Raw genomic sequence first — 18,847 nt, 5'->3', positions numbered from 1 at the left:
AAGAGTAAATCAGAATCGCTTGAAAGCGCGAAGCTCCTTCGAAGAACACAAGTTGCAACAAGGCAGAACAAAACATTAGTCCTCCTAATCTTTTATATTGATTAATGTACAAATTGTACACATTAATGTACTGACAAATCGAACAACACATAGGGACAGCTTTCAAAGATTACAGCCGCACTTCACAACGCGCTTGCTTTGTTGTCCGATTGACAACTCCTACATGTAACTTGCAACGCGAGGCAACTAGCACACACCATTGCTGACGGCGATATACAACTTTGCGGTGAATAGCTAGAGGCTCGAGTGTCTCGGCATCAAAAAAAAAAAAAAAAGAAAAAAAAAACTGATTGCCACGGAGGTGGGTGGATGCTAGCGTTGCTTGTTGTGACTAGAGTCACTACATAGGGGAGCAGAGTAGCGACACTGAGCCACGCCGGCGAGCGAGGCCGCCATCTTGGGTCCGACGCAACTCCCTCGCCAGCAATGCGTCAGAGCCGTATATCGAGAGAGTTTGGCCATCTATTGATCTTTCGCCGCTTCACGGGCGGAGTCTGTTTTGACGTCATAGTCGTCATAGCACCCCCAAAAAGCCTGAATCCAAGCGAAATCCGCTTATCAGCTGGCAGATAGGCACCATCTTGATGCAGTTCACCGGCTGGTCGGCATGTACTACTGTCGCGCTCAATATAATCTTTCAGGATCACGGGCTTATGACCAACAGGCGCCTGTGAAATGGACGCTTTTTTACCAAACTGAAAGGATTCAAGGACGAAGGGGTCTCGAAGGACGCGGTAAGCACGTGTCTTCCCCCTTGCATCGTGACCAACGGTTTTGCATCAACATGGCGTCGGCGACGTGTTCCCTAGCACCTTCCCGCTTGCACCGTACACGTGACTGGGGCGGCTTAGCCTTGCCGGTGGTGCTCGACAAGTGCCTTGCACTTCAGTCGCCCGTTTACCGCGCGTACGGCGCGGCCACCATACAGTTCCCGGAAGCGTTGCCTGTTCCGCGCGTTAAGCGCAAACAATTTGCTTTATTAATTACCGAGATCAACTTTCAAATTTGGATCCGTCGTTGCCAGCTGGCTTTCGGTGGCCCAGACTTCGGAGACGCAGCTATATTTCAGGATGTCAGGGAAGGGCTTCGTAGCCACATTGTCCGTGAGCAAGCACTGTATGGTCTTGTGGAGTGCTCTCGCCGCTGGCTGACGTCTACTCGTCTTTTCCGCCACGTTCAGGATGAGTGGCAAATCGTGTTCTAGCCAGCTCGCTAGGACCGTACTGCACTCTGCAGCGGCTCTCCCGTGCTCGGACTGTTCGCTTGGTATGGTCAGTACGAAAAGCAAACTCTCCTAGAGAGTGTTGTTATCGAGCTTGTAAGACTGAAACGTAAAGCTAGTGTCTGTGCAAAGGGGACTACTTCCATAGGTAGCTCTCCTGCTTGATGACAATACACACCCGGGGGTTTCTTTCCTTCTCTTTGACGTGCTTCCCCATTTTGAGGGTCTGTTTGACATGTAAGTGATGTGAATGGTCTTGGTGCTGAGTCCAGTGACCCCAACCAAACCATGGTCAGCAGGCCGCAAGATTTTCCGGTGACACTGCCCTCTAATGTGTCTCGTGTCAACTTCCTGATCCCCTTAGTGAAGAAGAAAGAAGAAGAAAGTCGGCAAGATCGTGAAAAGTATGCGTCATTTGGGAGGCGGCGCATGCTCCCTCGTAGCGAAATCAAAGCAGGCGGCTCAAACAATAAAGGCAGGAGATGGCAGGAAAAAAGGGCAGGAGATGACAGGAAAAGGGCAGGTTTCCATGGAATCTAACTTAGTCACAGCGATGGTAGTATCCGTACCGAGTCCGGTCCCAGATCAGGTTGTGGAGGCGGCGCTTACGGGTCTGTGACTAGGGTCACAAGGGAAACCTTCCCGGAGAAAGAGCAGTTGGAGGGCATTGAAACGGACAACCGTCGAGTTTTGATGGAAATGAAAAGACCCGTTCCCAACTTCATCTACCTCCGCGGGAGGCGGGTTGCGTGCAGTTACGATGGCCTCAAGCACGTGTGCATACGCTGTTAAGAAAAACTGTCTTGCACAAGTGTGCACTCGTTTTTTCCGTGATTGGTCATGAGTCGTGTGATGCTCTGTGCAAGCGCTGCGGCAGTGACCACGCCATAGCTTCTTGCAAAGTCAAGGCATGGTCTTCACGGGTTGTCGGTGACTGTGTCGCTAGACGCTCCCGTGGTGCCTGTTCCGGCGGTTGTGGGTAAACCTGAGCGTAAAACGACGATAAAACCGGAGACACGGAACAAAAAAGACAACACGACACGTTCTCAGTTCACTGAGAACGTGTCGTGTGTCTTTTTTGTTCCGTGTCTCCGGTTTTATCGTCGTTTTACAATGTACCATATCGCCTGCACCTTTGCACTTCTACCATTGACAAATCTGAGCGCTCCGTAGAGTTGGAGTGTAGCTCTACCGCACCCGCCGTAGCTAATGGAGCAGACGCAGTAACCGTAGGTGTGGCAGTTCAAGAGGGAACCAGCGGTTATTCCGCTGCAGTCGCTCTTGCATCTGTTCGGGTATGTAGGTAGGTAGGTTCGGGTAGGCATGGAGGGCGGCAACTGTGATATCGCCCCCGTGTGTGATTCCTTCGCTCCTGTTGTTGAGGAGATTAGCACTGTGGATGATGACAGCGTAAGTGCCGCGTCTTCCGAGTCCGATAGGTTGGTAGACCTGGAGGCGGGTGCTGTGATGCCTGGCAAGCCTCGCTGTAAACGGGAGCATGGCTTCTCGGACGAGTCTCCTGAAGTAGTGGGAGACGCCGCCATCGTTGCTCAAGAAATGTCGGCTCCTTATTCCAAGCGCAAGCCCGGCGATCCCGATGTCCCTTGAGATATTATCTGTCAATTCTATGTTTGTGTTCTTATTATCCCTCTTTTTTATGTCCCAGCTTGACGATCGTGTCGCCACCTTAAATGTGCCTGGGTTTTGCAAATAGGCCATACAGTTGGAAGTAGTCAGCTGAGCGAAATTGTCTCACGTCGATATTCCACTGCTGCAAGAAACTAGGTCATTATCCGGAAGGGCTATTCAAATTGTAGAAACCTCACACGGGGTCAAGGCATTCTTCAGCTGTGGCTCGCCTCAGCGAGTTGGCACGAGTATTTTAATTTTTTCCGTCTTTTCAGGGCTCCGTCCGGTGGTTTGACATCGATACGGATGGGAGGGTGGTCCAACTCCAGATTGACGGCAGATCATTTCGAATTGCAAATGTTTATGCGCCTGTACGTCGTAGTGAGCGATCGCACTTCTTCCGTCGATTAGGCACTTTTATTTTTGGCAGCCAAAACTTGATACTTGCTGGTGATTTTAATTGCACGACCGACCGCCAACACGGTAGGCAGGCGTGTGGAGAACTGGAGCGCCTTGTAAGCGCCGTTGGCTTCACTAATGCCTGGTCTCACGTGGATGGCGACAGATTGAACGCGTCTTTGCTAGAAGACCAGGAAATTAAAGAAGATATGCAACATTGGTTGTCGAAAAAATGTTCCGTACCCGATCATGGGCCCGGTCACTGGGAGGCTTTGAAGCTGGGAGCCGCTGATCGCTTTCGATGTTGAAGTAGACGGGGGACGCGTGAACAGCGGGAGTGTAGAGACGCACTCAGGCTATTCTACGCCACCCCGGCTCTCGCAGCCATGACTCTGCATCTGATATCGCGGATGTACAGAGGCGCCTGATGGCCATGAGAATGCGCTCCTGGCGCAATTTCGCAGCGCAGCGAAACGTCGAACGCTAGTGTCGGGAAGCATGCTGCTCCCGCTTACTCCTCCGGCGCTATGTGGCAGGAAACCCGGCCTCGCATATCGCTGTTGTCCGGTCAGCTGACGGCTCACTTCTCACACAACCTGATGACATTCGAGCTGCAATGCGTGAGCACTGCGCGGCCTTTTATCAAGAGTCATCATCCATCGAGCCAGTGGTTAGCCCAGAGTGCCCACTTCCAGTAAAACAAATCGAGTTTGCAGAGTCAGAGTCGTTCACGCAAAATGAACTTTTTGGCGCCGTTTCGTCAATACCGAACGGGACTGCCCCGGCATCGATGGCCTCCCAGTCGAGTTCTACAAACGTTTCTCGAGGGTAATTGGCGGTGCAGGACCCGGATAAAGTAAGAAGAAAGCATGACCCGGATGCGTATCCCCCATAACGGTTTTGACTTCCGACTACAAAATTCTAGCCTATGCGCTTCCCCTACGCGTTTCGCCGCAGTTGGAGAAGGTCTAGCTTGCACCCATGTCACGCCTGTTCGGTCCCTGGCAGGTCATCGGTCCTCCACAATATGACCATCCGTGATCATCGGTGGGCATTTTCCTGCGGCCTCATTCATCCTCACCTCACGAAGCAGAGACTTTATTGACCTCACTCACCCTCACAAAATTTTCCTCACCAGTAACAAAGCCTAAGTCGCCTTCACATTCCATTTAAAATTTTGCCCTCGCAAACCTCACCTCAGGATATCGGGATCCTGAGAGGCCTCACTATCCTCATCCTGACATGCCTTCACCTCATGAGGCTATTCGCAACCCTTATGGCCTCACGTATCTTCACCTAATGAGGGCCCTCATCCTCACGTATCCTCACCTCATGAGGGGCCTGATGTCCTCACGGCGCCTCATGTACTTTCGCCTAATGAGGACCCACATGGCCTTACGAGTTCTCATCCTCACGGGCCCTCACCTCATGAGGCCCTCATGGCTTCACGCACCTTCTCCTCCATCCTCCATGGCAACCCTGTGCACGAAATTCTCTGTTTCAAGGGCTGAATTGCCTGAGTGACACACCCATAGCGTTCATCAAGCCTGGTACAACTGGTTTCGCACTTTTAGAAGCTGTTGGACGGTACATCTATCCTTACGGTATACGTGGTTACCTCAATACAGCGGAGGCACATGGCAACAGCACGTGTTCCGTATGATATGGCAGAGGGCTGAGGCACAGAGCCTAAGCCAGACACGTTCCACCACAGAACACCAACTCGTTTTTTTTTCCTCAAAGCAACTGTGCTGTATGTGACTCGTACTATGAAGATAATATCTAATAAACATAGTTCAGAAGCAGCCCATCAGCAAATTTCCTTCACTGTTAGGCGACGGCTGAGAACAGGATCAGTACGTGTTCTAGTTGTGTCTGTTCCACCCATGCTGTCCCTCTCCTCAAAGACATGTTCGTTCTTCACCTCTTGTTTCCTCTACTTGCCAAGCAACTATATACAGCTACTTTGAAGCAAAAGCGGTTCACTCAAGAACGGAAGCCCTGGGCAGAAACTTCGAGTAGAAGATGTCACTGACGTCGCCTCATTTATGCTCTGCGTTGTTTCGTAAAAGTAATATCATCCATAAGGAATATGAAAGGGGGAGGAGGGATCAAAATATTCGTTCGATCGTAAAGTCAATGTACAGAAGGTGTGCTGGGGAACCACAAGACGTGTCTGGTCTCTGGGGCACTACGCATACGTCGTGGTACGTATATGTAGTGCCCCAGAGTCTCCAGTAGTCTCTCCCGTAGTGCCCCGTAGTGCTCCAGACCAGGGTCCAGCTCCGGTATGTCAGAGGCTAACTTGTCAGTCCCCGTATAGCCCTGCACTCTTAGAAATGAAGTTCACTGCACTGCGTGCTCCTTGACAACCACGATCTCTGATGATATCACCTGCCGTGATTTGTTGAAAACGGGAGGCGTACGCTTTGTTTTGTGATAAACCCCGTAAGTGTCACAAGAGAAAAGCGTACGCCTCCCGTTTTCAACAAATCACGGCAGATAACGATATCATTCGATATGATGGTTGGCTTGGAGCGTGCTATGCGGTGAAGTTCATTTGTAAGGGTGCACGGCGCGAGGGCTCGTCGTCAGGGCTGAGAGCCAAGGTGCTCCCAGAGTCTTAAATGGAACAAAAGTCTTCGAGCACGAAATAAGCCTGTTAAAAGAAACGAGCAGAAGTTGTTGATTAAATTTATGACTATTGCATCTTACTTCAGCAATACTAACCACAGACACCTCTTCGACAGACGGGGGGTATTTTTCTTTTTCAAGGTCCGAATAGCCCGCAAAAATAGCGAAGACGCGTCACCAGTGGCGTAGCCACGGGGGGGCTAGGGGGGGCTCGAGCCCCCCCTACCTGCCGCGACGGACCTACGCAAATCGCGCAAATCCAAGGAGAAAATAATATATATGTGTGTGTGTGGGGGGGGGGGCAGTGTGACGATCGCGAAAGTTCTTACAGTTCATCTAGTCTATCTAATCGGCACTCTTGAGTGGTTTTCAAAGTATGAGCTTTTCAAAATTCTTCCGATCTCGTGACACCGCCTCATGGACATCACTGTGTAATCGTATTGTGAACGCATCAATTACCGCATTTTGAGGTGTGCACAAGTATTGTGTGTTGTTTCACCCAGGATCAGCGGGGGGGGGGCAAGTTTTCGTATCGAGCCCCCCCTACCTTGGCGGTCTGGCTACGCCACTGCGCGTCACAAAAGTAACCTCGCTCAGTCACGCTCGGCAGCCTCTCGGCAGTTCGCGCGCGCGTCGGTCGCGTCGGTCACGTGATCTTCCCAGTTTTCGTCCAGCAACGAGGCAGGAAACATGTCCGTGGCTGTCGTCACGCCCCCAATGCGAGATCCGCACTGTGATTAGTTTCCATCACACTGAAGGGCGTCGTGCAGCAAGGTGTATGGCCGGGATTTCACGAGTGTGAGTAAAGTGCGGAAATGGTGTGAACAATTGAGAGAAGGGCGGTGCCGTCATCAGGAGTTGTGCTTCTCCACGATAACGCCCGTCCTCAAACTGCGACCTCTACTCAGAAACTCCTCCAGCAGTTCAGCTGGGAGGAGTTCAACCACCCACCGTACAGCTCTTGACCTGGTGCCGAGTGATTTCCCCCTCTTGAGTCGAACGAAGCAGTGGCTGGGAGATCAGCGGTTCAGCACCAACGAGGAGCTGCAGACCGCCGTGACAAGATGGTTCAGTGGGCTGGCGGCGGCTTTCTGTGACCAGGGAATAGGAAATTTGGTTCCACGCTACGACAAATGTCTCAACCGGAATGGCGATTATGTTGAAAAGTACCATAAAGGCATTGAAATCTTTTGCGAATTGCCGCATTTTAAAATTTGCTCTAGCTTCCGTGTTGTGGCTGTGTGCACCTTGAAAAATAAAATACCTCTCGTGACTACGAAGTATTAGAGCATAACCGCTAAAAGCACCGCTTGGAAAGACGACTAGGTTATGATTTGTGAGTCTAACAGCTTTTGGAGGGGCACCACGGTAATATTATACGGTCGTTTAGGCTTTAAAAATATGCGGCCATCAGCGAGAAAAAAAATATGTAGCAATACAAGGGGAATAACGTCTAATCAAGTGCTTCCACCAAAGATGCAACCGGTAGGCACGAAGTCAACCAATGGAATTCAAACTGCATAATATGCGTACCTTGAAGATGCCCACTTCGAGATAATACTCACTTCAAAATTAAACAGCAATTCCTCATCTACTCATGAAAACAGAAATAAAAAATGAATACCTGTGGAGCACTGACCAGAACTTGGGCGCAAAATATTACAGAAAAAAAATGCCCCAATAATTTAAAAGCCACGACAGACCATGCACTTGGAGATGAGATCTCAAAATCAATAGTAGTGTATAAAAAAATACGTAAAGGACGTTCTTCTCTATGTAAACCAAATTTCTTGACAACACTACTTACGATGCCCATAGCCCTCTTCCCTTATTTGTTTCATTGCGACATTGTGACAGCCATTCCCAGGACCTTTTTTTTTTCTGGACTCCTCAGCAACGTTTCGCACCAAAATGTCCGTGCACCGAAGTGTCCGGATCCCGTATCGGAGGTTGTGAACTACCGTAATTTTACTCGTATAAGCCGCACCGCAGATAAGCTGCAGCACGCGTTTTTAGGGACATTTTAAAATGTTCTGGCAGATAAGACGCGGGGAATAAGTGATGACTGATTTGCGCGACAAAGGAGACCATAGAGAAGGCCATAAACCCTGTGGTTCATACTCCGGGGTCAGCACAGTGTGGTCGGCGTGAGGTCAGGTCTATACAGTTCTACCAAGATCGGATTCTGCCCTTTGTGGAGCGTTTTTCATGGATTGATGGGTCAGTGGTCTTCCAGAAGACGTGAATCACTGTCACCACTTTCCTTAAAGTTGCTTGGGGGGAACGCACCAGGAAGATCAATCTACTCGATCCTGGACCCGTCCCTGTTACGCACTGTTCGTGCATCGGCAGGGCAGTGGTGTTCCAGGGACACTGTCGGCCCTTTTCGTTAAAACCGGCGTATGAGGGAAAATACCAGGAAAAAATAGTCATCAGATAAGCCGCAGAGCACCCGTGAGAAAAAAAACATCGCGCATAAGCCGCGTCTAATACGCGCGAAATTACTAACCGGCCGTTCCATTTTGTCCCGCAAGGGGCGCCGGTGACAGCCAGTGATTTTCAGCGCCTCCTGGACGAGAGCTATACATGCATCTATAAAGACATATAATTCGAGTTACAGGAAGAGGTTGTCGAATTAATTTTTAATCCGATTGATCTATAGTTAAACTCGACCTACCTGTCAAAAATCAAAGCAACCGAACAACAACCATTTGTGTTTACTACTACTTGCTCGATTGGAACGCACCGCATTCCTCCTCCACTCCCCCCCTCCCCGTATCAACAACACCTTGTTCGACAGAAACTGAGGGCTTATCGTTATCTATGTAGACATGGCTCCACCCCATAGAGGCGCTATCACCTTGATGATGAAGTACGACGATGACGAACGTCGGAACAATCAACTACGGAATGACCATAGACGATGAGAAGGATGATACAAATTGCTCCCAATGCAGGCTGTTGTCTGTCCCTGTTGCCCATTGGTCTTCGTCGTTGTCTTGTTACTTCGTTGATGCTTCTGTTTGCTGTTGGCCGCCAGGTAAGTGCATGCTCCTTGCAGCTCTGTCGCAAGTTTGACCTCAATAACGTGTTACTGCATCTTACAACATCTTTGCAGTAACTAAATACAGGATGACTATAACTAGCTATCTGTGTCTTCTTGTCGTTAACGTACTAATATGTCGTCGTCTGCGTTTTCCTCCCAATTACCGATTTCTCTCGAAACGGAATGAAAATGGAATTTGGTTTTTGACAAAAGCGTATTTTTGTTTTTTTCCAGGCATGAAGCTCCTCAACGTCGCTGTGACCATCTTCCAATGTTTCTTCCTGGCGGCCACCACGTTTTTCTTTTATCTTGTTATCCTCGAGGACAACGATGTCCTCAGGGCCGTCTACAAGCTCTGCGGCCTTGTCTCACTCTTCCTATTCGCATTTACACACGAGGACATCAGAGCCAGATTGTGGAAGAATTTGACCGAAGAAGACATGATACCACAATTGACAGTAGACCACTCAGCATTGGCTCACACGCCCACGGGTTGGTTCCAAGAAAGCTCTACGACTGTAACTGTGGAATGAGGTGGTGACGGGCTCGTAAATAGCGTTCGCTTTTCTTGTTTTTCTGTTTCTTTTTGTTTTTTTGTTTTCGTTTGTTTTTCGTTTTCTTTTTTCGTTTGTTTTTCGTTTTCTTTTTCGTTTTGGTTGTTCTTTTTTTCTTTCTCGTTTTTTTGTTTTTGTTTGTTGTTAAGTTTTTGTTTGTTTTTCGTTTTTTGTTTTTGTTTTGTTTTTCTTTTTGTTTTTTGTTGAAATCGAAAAAAAGAACAAAAGGTAAATCAAACGAAAACTTGTACATAGCTTTTTATTTATTTATTTATTTTTGTAAATAGCGTTGATGGGGGGGGGGGTTTGGAGGGCGTGACTCAGTTGCATGACCTCATCCAACTGAGTCACGAGCGAACAGGCCTCTACGTGGCGCCCTCTTGAAACGGCAAGCTAGCCGGCTAACGGTTCGCACAGGACAATTTGTCCTGGACTCGATTACGTACGTCAGCTGGCTCTCACTTCAAAATCTCGGCTAGCTCTTCCCAAAACCGTTACGCTCGCGCGTCTGGAGCTTCTAGGAGCGTTATCTCCTCCAGACTCGCGAAGTTCCTTCAGGAGAACTTCAAGCTTACGACGACGAACCACTTCTGGTCCGACTCGACCATCGTGCTCCAATGGATTCGTGGCAGCGCCACTAAGCCAGGCCAATTTGTCGAAAACTGAGTCCGAGAGATACGGAAGAATGTGGGCCAGAACAACTGGTCGTATGTACCATCTTCGTCAAACCCCGCACACCTGCTGACTAGAGGCATTACCTCGCAGCATTTAATCAGCTCAAAGCTATGGTGGGAAGGGCCATCCTGGCTACAACAAGCTTCGGAAGATTGGCCGGCACACGAAAACACAGACTGACCGTAGCACAGTCAGCCGACACATGCCAGGATACTCCAACCGTGCTCACTACGCTTGCACCTGAGGAATCTTTGATTCCCATCGAAAACTTCAGCGACCTCAACCGGCCTGGGTGATTCGATTCACCGAAAATGCGAGGCGCAACACCAACCGAGGCCCACTGGGTACGGAAGAAATAGTAAATGCTCAGTGCTACTGGATTCAATACTTCCAAGCCTCAAGCTTCCCCGAGGAGCTAGACTGCCTCTCTAAAGACCACACAAAACATCGAAGATAAGTGACTTGCAACCATTCATTGACAGCAAACTCATTCTAAGACTAGGCGTGCGCATGAGTGCCAGCTAACAGGCCTTCTCGGAGCAACACCCGGACATCATACCGTCGTACTCACACTACGCAAAGCTCCTGATCACCGACGCGCATCACCGTGTATTCCATTCCGGCGTCCGTGACACTCTGGTACAGCTCCGAGAAGAGTTCTGGATAATCCGTGCTCGCCAAAGAGTCAAACAGATACTTGGACGCTGTATCACCTGCAGAAGAAACAATAGTCGACGGCTGCGGAGTGTTCTTCCGCAACACAACGGAGATGGTGACGTAATGTTGCTGATAGGAGAAATGTGCTGGGAGCTGTCCCGAATGTCACCCTTGTCATGCGCCATGTCTCGAGGTCAGGCAATGGCTGATCCGACGTTGGTGGTGTAGAGTACCATAAGAAGCGGAGCGCATCTCGGCCTTCCTTACGAATAGCGATTTGAAGGAAAGCCTTTTGAACGTCGGCAACTAACGCAATAGGATGGAGGGGGAAGTTCAGGAGTAGGCTGAGTATGCTCGGGTTGAGGTTCGGTCCGGGATCGAGGTTGTCGTTCAGCGATCGTGTGAAGTCGTCATGCGAAGAGGCATCAAACACGATCCGGACCTTGGTTGTTATCCTGTCCTCCCGAATTACGGCATGATGAGGCATATAGTAAATATGCGCTTGGTCGTTGTTGTGGGCATCAGGTGATACTCGTTCTGCCACACCCGAGAGTAGGTATTCGCGTATGGCGCTGTCGTACGTGGCGGCGAGATCGGGAGATTTCAACAGTTTCCTGGTGACTTGCGCAAAACGTTGCTCTGCTATCTGTCGGTTGGGTTCCATGGAGACGTTTGCGCGCCATGGTAGCGACACCACATATCGTCCATTGTCCAGCTTAATGAAATCTTCAAATTCTTCCAGTACGTGACTGTCTTTCCGTGTTTCGGTCGCCGATATACCGATACTGTCCAAGGCCCATATACGATCCAGTAGTGTCTGGAGCTCTCCTGAGCTCTGTTGAGCACGGCGTTTGAGAACAGTCCTGTTCCCAAGGGCTAGTACGTCGTAGTAGCCCTTGGGAACAGGACTGTCCCATGGTGTCGGCCCTGACGTGCCCGGGACAACTACCACACAGTTGTGAAGTAATGAATTGAACGGTACTGGATGTAACTACTGTTGCCCATGTATTCCAGATGGAAATTTAGGAAAATATGGAAATTTGTATACATATTATTTGGAAACTCTTTAGGAACTGCTTTCGAAAAGCACAATTTTTAGCATTTGATTCAAAACATAGAATATCAACACCTTATTTTTTATTTAACTGTTGGTAGCCATTACAGTGTCGCATCGTTCATTAGGTTAACAATGCACCAGTTATGCTACTTCATCATCGTGATAAATATAATGGAATAAACAAGTCCCCCAATTGTATAAAACAAAAAATAATATATAGTATATATACATAAAATAAAACACGGCCAGTGTGACTCGTTAAAGGTACTGTATAGCAGCAGGCAAGCTGTTAATATTGGCAGCAGTATTTGAAAGCTTATTCCGAAAGAAACCCACACTGCGAGAGATCGACGCCTGGTCGTCGTCGAGCAACAGTGTTACATATCCCCAAACCCTCTATCCACTAAGTCATGGGCTAAGCTGCTGGCTTCATGAACTGTCTTTGAAAAGTTTGTTCGAACAAGGTAGTTCCCCACATATATTCTCTCAAAATGTAAGGACATTGGTACAGCTCGAAGCAGAGTTAGCTTGAACGCGCCCCCGACCTGCGGAGCGGGAAGAAAGCCATCCTAGCGGCACTTAGAGAAAAAATAAAAAATAAAACGAAACAAATGTCGCGACGCAGAGGCAAGGCAGCCACCCCCGCAGCATATGTGGGACGGATGAAGCCGACTTCAGTGGGAACTGTGCCGATATTCGTCTGGGAAGTCTTCGGAAAACCCAGGTTAAACCTTAGACAGCACAGCCGGCTAAGTTACTATGTTCCTATTTTTGGTAACTTTTAACTCAACTCGGTACTTTTGCGTCGTGGTAACTTTCAGAGGAACTCGTTCCTTTTACAGGTAACTTTTCCAAAGTAACTTAGGTTAAGTTCCAAGTTACTTTTAACTCGCTTTTTACTCACGTCCACATATTTTCTTGCTTTCTCTCCGGTTCTTTCATGGCACTGTTTACCATACGTGATATTCAATCAATGACAGTATTTTATTCAGGAACAAAGAACCGCTGCCATTGAATTGAAGCTGAACAATTGTGCGCTCACAGGGAGTAAGATGCAAAGCGTTTGAATAGATCTCTACCAGAGAAACGTCATGATGACACTGGTAGACAGACTGAAACCGAAACAAATCGGAAGGAGAGGGCTGGGTTCCACGGACGGGCACCTGTTCGCTGCCTCACATTCAACGGAAAGTAGGACAGAGGGTCGCGTCCCTTCTGTGCTGCGAGCTGTACCAATGTTCTTACATTTTGAGAGAATATATGGAAATAAGCAAACGAACTCTCTGTGGAATCACCATCAGTGTCACCGACGCAAAAATGCACCACGTCCGGCAATCCGGCGTGGGGATGGTAGCGGTCCACAGATGCCGCTGCAAGCTCCCATTGTTATTGGCATGTTGATGTTCGCCGCCCTGCACGGCGAACTGCGTAGTTCTTGTGGGGTCTTAGACACAGGGTTGCCCGTAATATTAAATCTGTATTATCTGAGGAACTACGAGGCGGATTCCAACGAAACGTGTGGCGTTTGTATGCTGAGCGCCCAGGCTATCAAATATGCCAGCTGTATAAAATTGTATGCCTGCTGCCTGACAGTACCTTTACGTATGCAACTGAAATACGTTGTACACGCGCTCGAAAAATAAAAAGTTGAGCTGAGCGCGAACTCGGAGCCACGTGCATTGCAGCACACTGCAGCACAGCTACAAATACTTTTTATGATCATTAAACGTACTATGCCTGCCTTATTAAATGAATAGGGTTTATTCACATGACGTCATCCGCAGGAGACCGCCACTGTCGCTTGCAGGCCATAGAACTCTCATAATAACTAGAAACCAAGCCAGCGAAGGGGGACATCTCAACATGTGAGCCACCGTGATCGATATGGTAGATCGATACGGTGAACGATCGGTACGGATCGATACCGTGATCATGCTTTGAAATCATGCAGGGCCATATTGACATAATCATACTCAGCCCATTCACGGTTATCATTATAAAAAGGTGTAACCTCGGTATCGTGTAATCTGTTACCCCACTAATCCAATTTACACTTCCCCTAATAGTCCTGTTTCCGTCGGAACATTTTTTTTTCGCTGTTTGGATTGCGTATTGACTTGTCTTTTGAAAATGAAGAAAAGGAGAGCCCAAATGCAGTCAAAAAGAACTCGTTACAAGTTAAGTTACCGTGTGAAAAATGTAACTAAGTTAGTATAACGAAGTTCTTAAGCCTGAAATGTAACTCGCAGTTACTCAGTTACTTAAAAGAAAGAACGAGTTACTCCCAAGTTACTTCGGACACAAAACAGCATTACGCAGGTGCAGCGCGCGTGAGCAGTTTAGTTGGACCTTGAGTTGCCTGTGGTGGAGTGCAACACGTTCAGATCGTTTTCGTTTATGTCCAACAACAGACCTCTCCCTGTTTGTAAACAAATGACGTCATAGTGTTCGACAGCGCCACAAATTTGGTAGAATTGAGCTATGCTCGAAACTGGAGGTGAACAAGGTCGCGCAGGAGAGCCACGATTTTGAGGGGATTACGACATGGTCTCTTAAAGGGACGCGACCCTTGGTCCTGCTTTTCTTTCAATGGGAGGCAGCAAATAAGTGCCCGTTCGTGGAACACAGCCCTCTCCTTCCGATTTGTTTCGGTTTCAGTCTGTCTGCCAATGCCATGATGACATTTCTCTGGTAGAGGTCTATTCGAACGCTTTGCATCTTACTCCCTGTGAGCGCACAATTGTTCAGCTTCATTTCAATGACAGCAGTTCTTACTTCCTGAATAAAATAATGTCATTCATTGAATATCACGTTTTATGACAGACAATGCCATGAAGGAACCGGAGAGAAAACAAGAATATACGTGGACGTTATTTAGTGAAAAGCGAGTTACAAGTAACTTGGAACTTAACTTAAGTTACTTTGGCAAAGTTCCCTGAAAAAGGAACAAGTTCCTCTGAAAGTTACCACTGCGCAAAATCCGAAAAATTTGATCGTCCAGCCTTGCTGCTGTGTCTGTGTTTTCACGATACGATCATCAGGATACCGCCCTTCCCGCCCTTAGATTGTCTCCCCAGAAACGGAAGACTACAACTTGAAAGAGAAGGTTGGAGGAATGCGGAGGAAAAGTGGTCATGACAAGTTCACTTGCTTGATAGTAATATCTAAAAAACTTCCACGGGGTAAAAATAGGAAAACAATCTTGTGTAGCGATCGCGTTGTGAGCGAGATAGCGAACAAGTAAACAGTGAGGTGCCGCTCGTGTGTGCCCAAGATTTTGAACAGGCGGAGTGGCCGCGAAAAGATTACTATTCCCCCAGTTATCTATTCTACTACAGTTTCTTATGTCATTTCTTGTTTATGCGCAACGCCTCTGCGGCGCCATTTGTTATTAACTGACACTGATTTCGTTGTCTTCGCCTTGCATTCGTATGTTTCATTGTCCACAACCCTGACAGCGCCCCCCCATATGTAATGAGTCGTGTGAGAAAATAGCATGAAACGACCACTACATTATTCTTAATTCTGTCTGTGTAAGGGACAGACTCTTACTAGTTTAATGATAGACGTCATCGCTTCAATCGTCGATATGACGAACGACTCTGCATCGGAGAGCGGTGCATTGTGGTGAAGCACGAACCATGGCAATGAGCATGGATAGACCGACCATTCTTCCAACGAAATGCAAATATTAATGCACTATGCACCATTTCCGCCGTCGTGGAAACGTATTTGGAGTCAAATAAAAGTCATGGTCAGAGGCATGTATGCCATTCTCATCGTTACCGCCGTCCCCGTTCAAAGTAATCACCCTCTTTTCGGTGCTTACTTTTCAGCGCAAAGAGTAAGATACTACGTCACTGCCTACGTCAAAATGACGTACGTCTTAACATGACCCCGTGAGCTAGGGAAAATCTAGGGACAGCGAGGGGACAGCTTCAAAGAGCAATGTTCTTCATTGAAGCACGGTATTGGGTGTGGCGCCACTTTTTGACTGTAAAAAAGACAGCGGCGGCGGCAGCCCGCTGTCAAACATGTCACGTCAAAATTGCCAGAGCTCCGTTCATGAGACATATTCTATAGCAACTATAATATCAGGACGTCATAATTATTCCTGCACGTTTAAACCGATGTACTATTGTTTCTCCTTTTTCCCCATACAACCTATTTAAATCCGGTACACAGCGCCACTGTAGGTCTAAGCTGTGATGCTCTACATGCTGTGTATGCGCTGGGGATAAATGTCCCTAGAAATGGGCGGAGCGTTCAGGTGGAGCTTGTCGCGATGGCTCAGCCCAACAGCTTGTGACGTGTAAAGTAAGCAGGTAGCTTACTTTGATGAGAATGGCTCCCCAGTTGAATTTCAAACCTGCAGGACAGGGTAAGTTATTTCTAACTTATAATGATAAGACAGAATATGTTGTACATTATTATTTGCTGAGTCTATATTGCAGGTTAGGTATGCGAGTGAGCAAAATTTATGGAGCAAAATTGAAATTCCGTCACGGTACAGTCTTTGGTTCGTATATCGAAATGAACATTAGGCAACGCATTGCAGTGCAAACAGACTTTGAGAAGCAGGTACTGAAGTTAAGCTGTAATGCCCTTTATGGTCACTGTTTACTTTCCCCAGGCAATTTAGATCAATTAAGACAGCATTCACCAAAGAAGAGGTCGAAAGATATAGTTCCTGAAATGATTGCATTCGATTTGAACATTGTCAGAGAACTGTGCGTTGTATGAGATGAAGAAAAGGAAGGTAAAATGTAGCCTTCCAATGCAGATTGGTTTTTGTATTTTAGATTACAGTAAGCTGGTAATGTATGAATTTATCTATTGCACTCTCTTGGAAAAATTGAATTGTCCCATCACCATCATGTATTCTATCACTGGTGTGTTTCATACGTCAGAGTATGAAGAGAAAATCAAAAAGATTGCAGATGATCACCTTGATCTTTCGTCCTATCCTACTGATCATCCACTCTATAGCAATAAAAACAAAGGGCCATTGCTCCGCTTCAAAGATGAGACGGAGGTAGGATAATTGAAGAGGTGGTTGCTCTGAAAGCAAAAATGTATTCTATCCGATTGAGTGATGATAGCCAAATTGCTAGAGCAAAAGGTGTCAAGAAAAGTATTGCTCGTACGGAATTGCATCACGATGTATATAAAGACGTTTTGTTTAATAGTGTGAAGGCAAGTCATCCGCAAAGGACCATATGTAGTAAACACCAATAGCGTGTATACAGTGGAAACAACTAAGCTCGCCCTCATGCCGTATGATAAGAGATACCTCTTTAATGCCATTGAGTCCTACCCATATGGAAGCTGTGAAATTGGTAATGAGTAAGTATATTCTTTACCGGTACTGTCTTTTGTTTTGTTTCTTCTGTTACAGGTTGTGAAGGTTTTTCGGCTGGGTTTTCCTCCTTCGCCTAATTGGCATCACAATTGGCAGCAGTATTGGCACATGCCAACACTGTTGGGTTTAATAAATATGTTTCAACCTGTACTTTTTGTGTATGACTCCTCTTTGCATGTCTATGCTTGCATGTAAGCCGTCTACTGGACACCTGTTGTAGCGTGAAAAAAACTGTGAGTGTGTCGGCCCAGGCTAAAAAATACCCTACGATAAGCGCACGCGCAGCCCTCCCCTGCCGGTAAGCTCGCTGACAACCCTCCACACACGCACCACCTGCCGCGCGTGGAAAAAAAATACGCGAGTGAAGTCTGCCCAGACGCGATGGTAGCGCAGCCCTGGTGGCGAATGGAATCAAATGGACCACTCCGTATACTACTACTCCGGAAGACGAAATCTATCCTGGGGCTTTACGGACGCCAGAGCGCCACACATTCTTGAACGAGCAACAAACACGAACATGTGCCGCAACGAACACACGTGCAACGAACATATGCCGTTATTAGTTGTAATTATGTTGAAATAAGGCAATTTCTGTACAATACCGTCTACTTCAGTCCTGGTTCTGCTCATTGATGCACACACACACACACACAGATCGAGGTAACTTGTTACAAGTAACTCGTTACTGTAACTAAGTTCCTTTTTAGTTAAGTTAAGTTCCAAGCTACTTTTAAGTTGCTTTTCTCTCACGTCCACATATTTTCTTAATTTTCCTCTGGTTCCTTCATGGTGTTCTTTTTGCCATAAAACGTGACATCCCATCAGTGACAGTATTTTATTTAGGAAGTAAGAACCGCTGCATTGAAATGAAGCTGAAGCATTGTACGCTCAGAAGGAGTAAGATGCATAACGTTCGAATAGAGCTCTACCAGAGAAACGTCATTATGACGTTGGTAGACAGACTGAAGCCGAAACCAATCGGAAGCAGATTGCTGGGTTCCGTCAACGGGCATTTGTTCGCTGCCTCCTATTGAAAGAAAAGTAGGATCGAAGGCGCGTCCCTTTCAGGGACCATCGTAATCCCCTCAAGACCGTGGGTTTCTGGCGCGACCTTGTTCACCTCTAGCTTCGAGCGTACAATGTTAAAAATGAACTTCACCGTATAGCACGCTCCTAGCCAACCATGATCTCGAATGATATCGTTGTCTGCCCCGATTTGTTGAAAACGGGAGGCATACGCCTTTTTTGTGACTATTATGAACAGCATAAGTGTCACAAAAATGCTGAAGTTCATTTTTAAGAGTATAGTTCAACTCTACCAAATTTGTGGAGCTGTCGAACACTATGAGGTCATTTGTTTACAAGCAGGGAGAGGCCTAATGTTGGGCATAAACGCAAACGTTCTAAGCGTGTTGCATTCCTCCGCAGGCAACTCAAGGCCTAACTCAACTGCTCGGGCGCGCTACACCTGATGCCTGATGATGATGCCCGATTTCCCCCCTTGCTGCTTCTCACCTTTCTTTTCATATCTCCTTTCCAGTACACGTACGGC

This window comes from Ornithodoros turicata, chromosome 10, assembly GCF_037126465.1.
Source record: "Ornithodoros turicata isolate Travis chromosome 10, ASM3712646v1, whole genome shotgun sequence".
NCBI classification, from domain to species: domain Eukaryota; kingdom Metazoa; phylum Arthropoda; class Arachnida; order Ixodida; family Argasidae; genus Ornithodoros; species Ornithodoros turicata.
The sequence above is the reverse complement of the archived record's forward strand: the minus strand, read 5'-3'. Positions refer to the sequence as shown.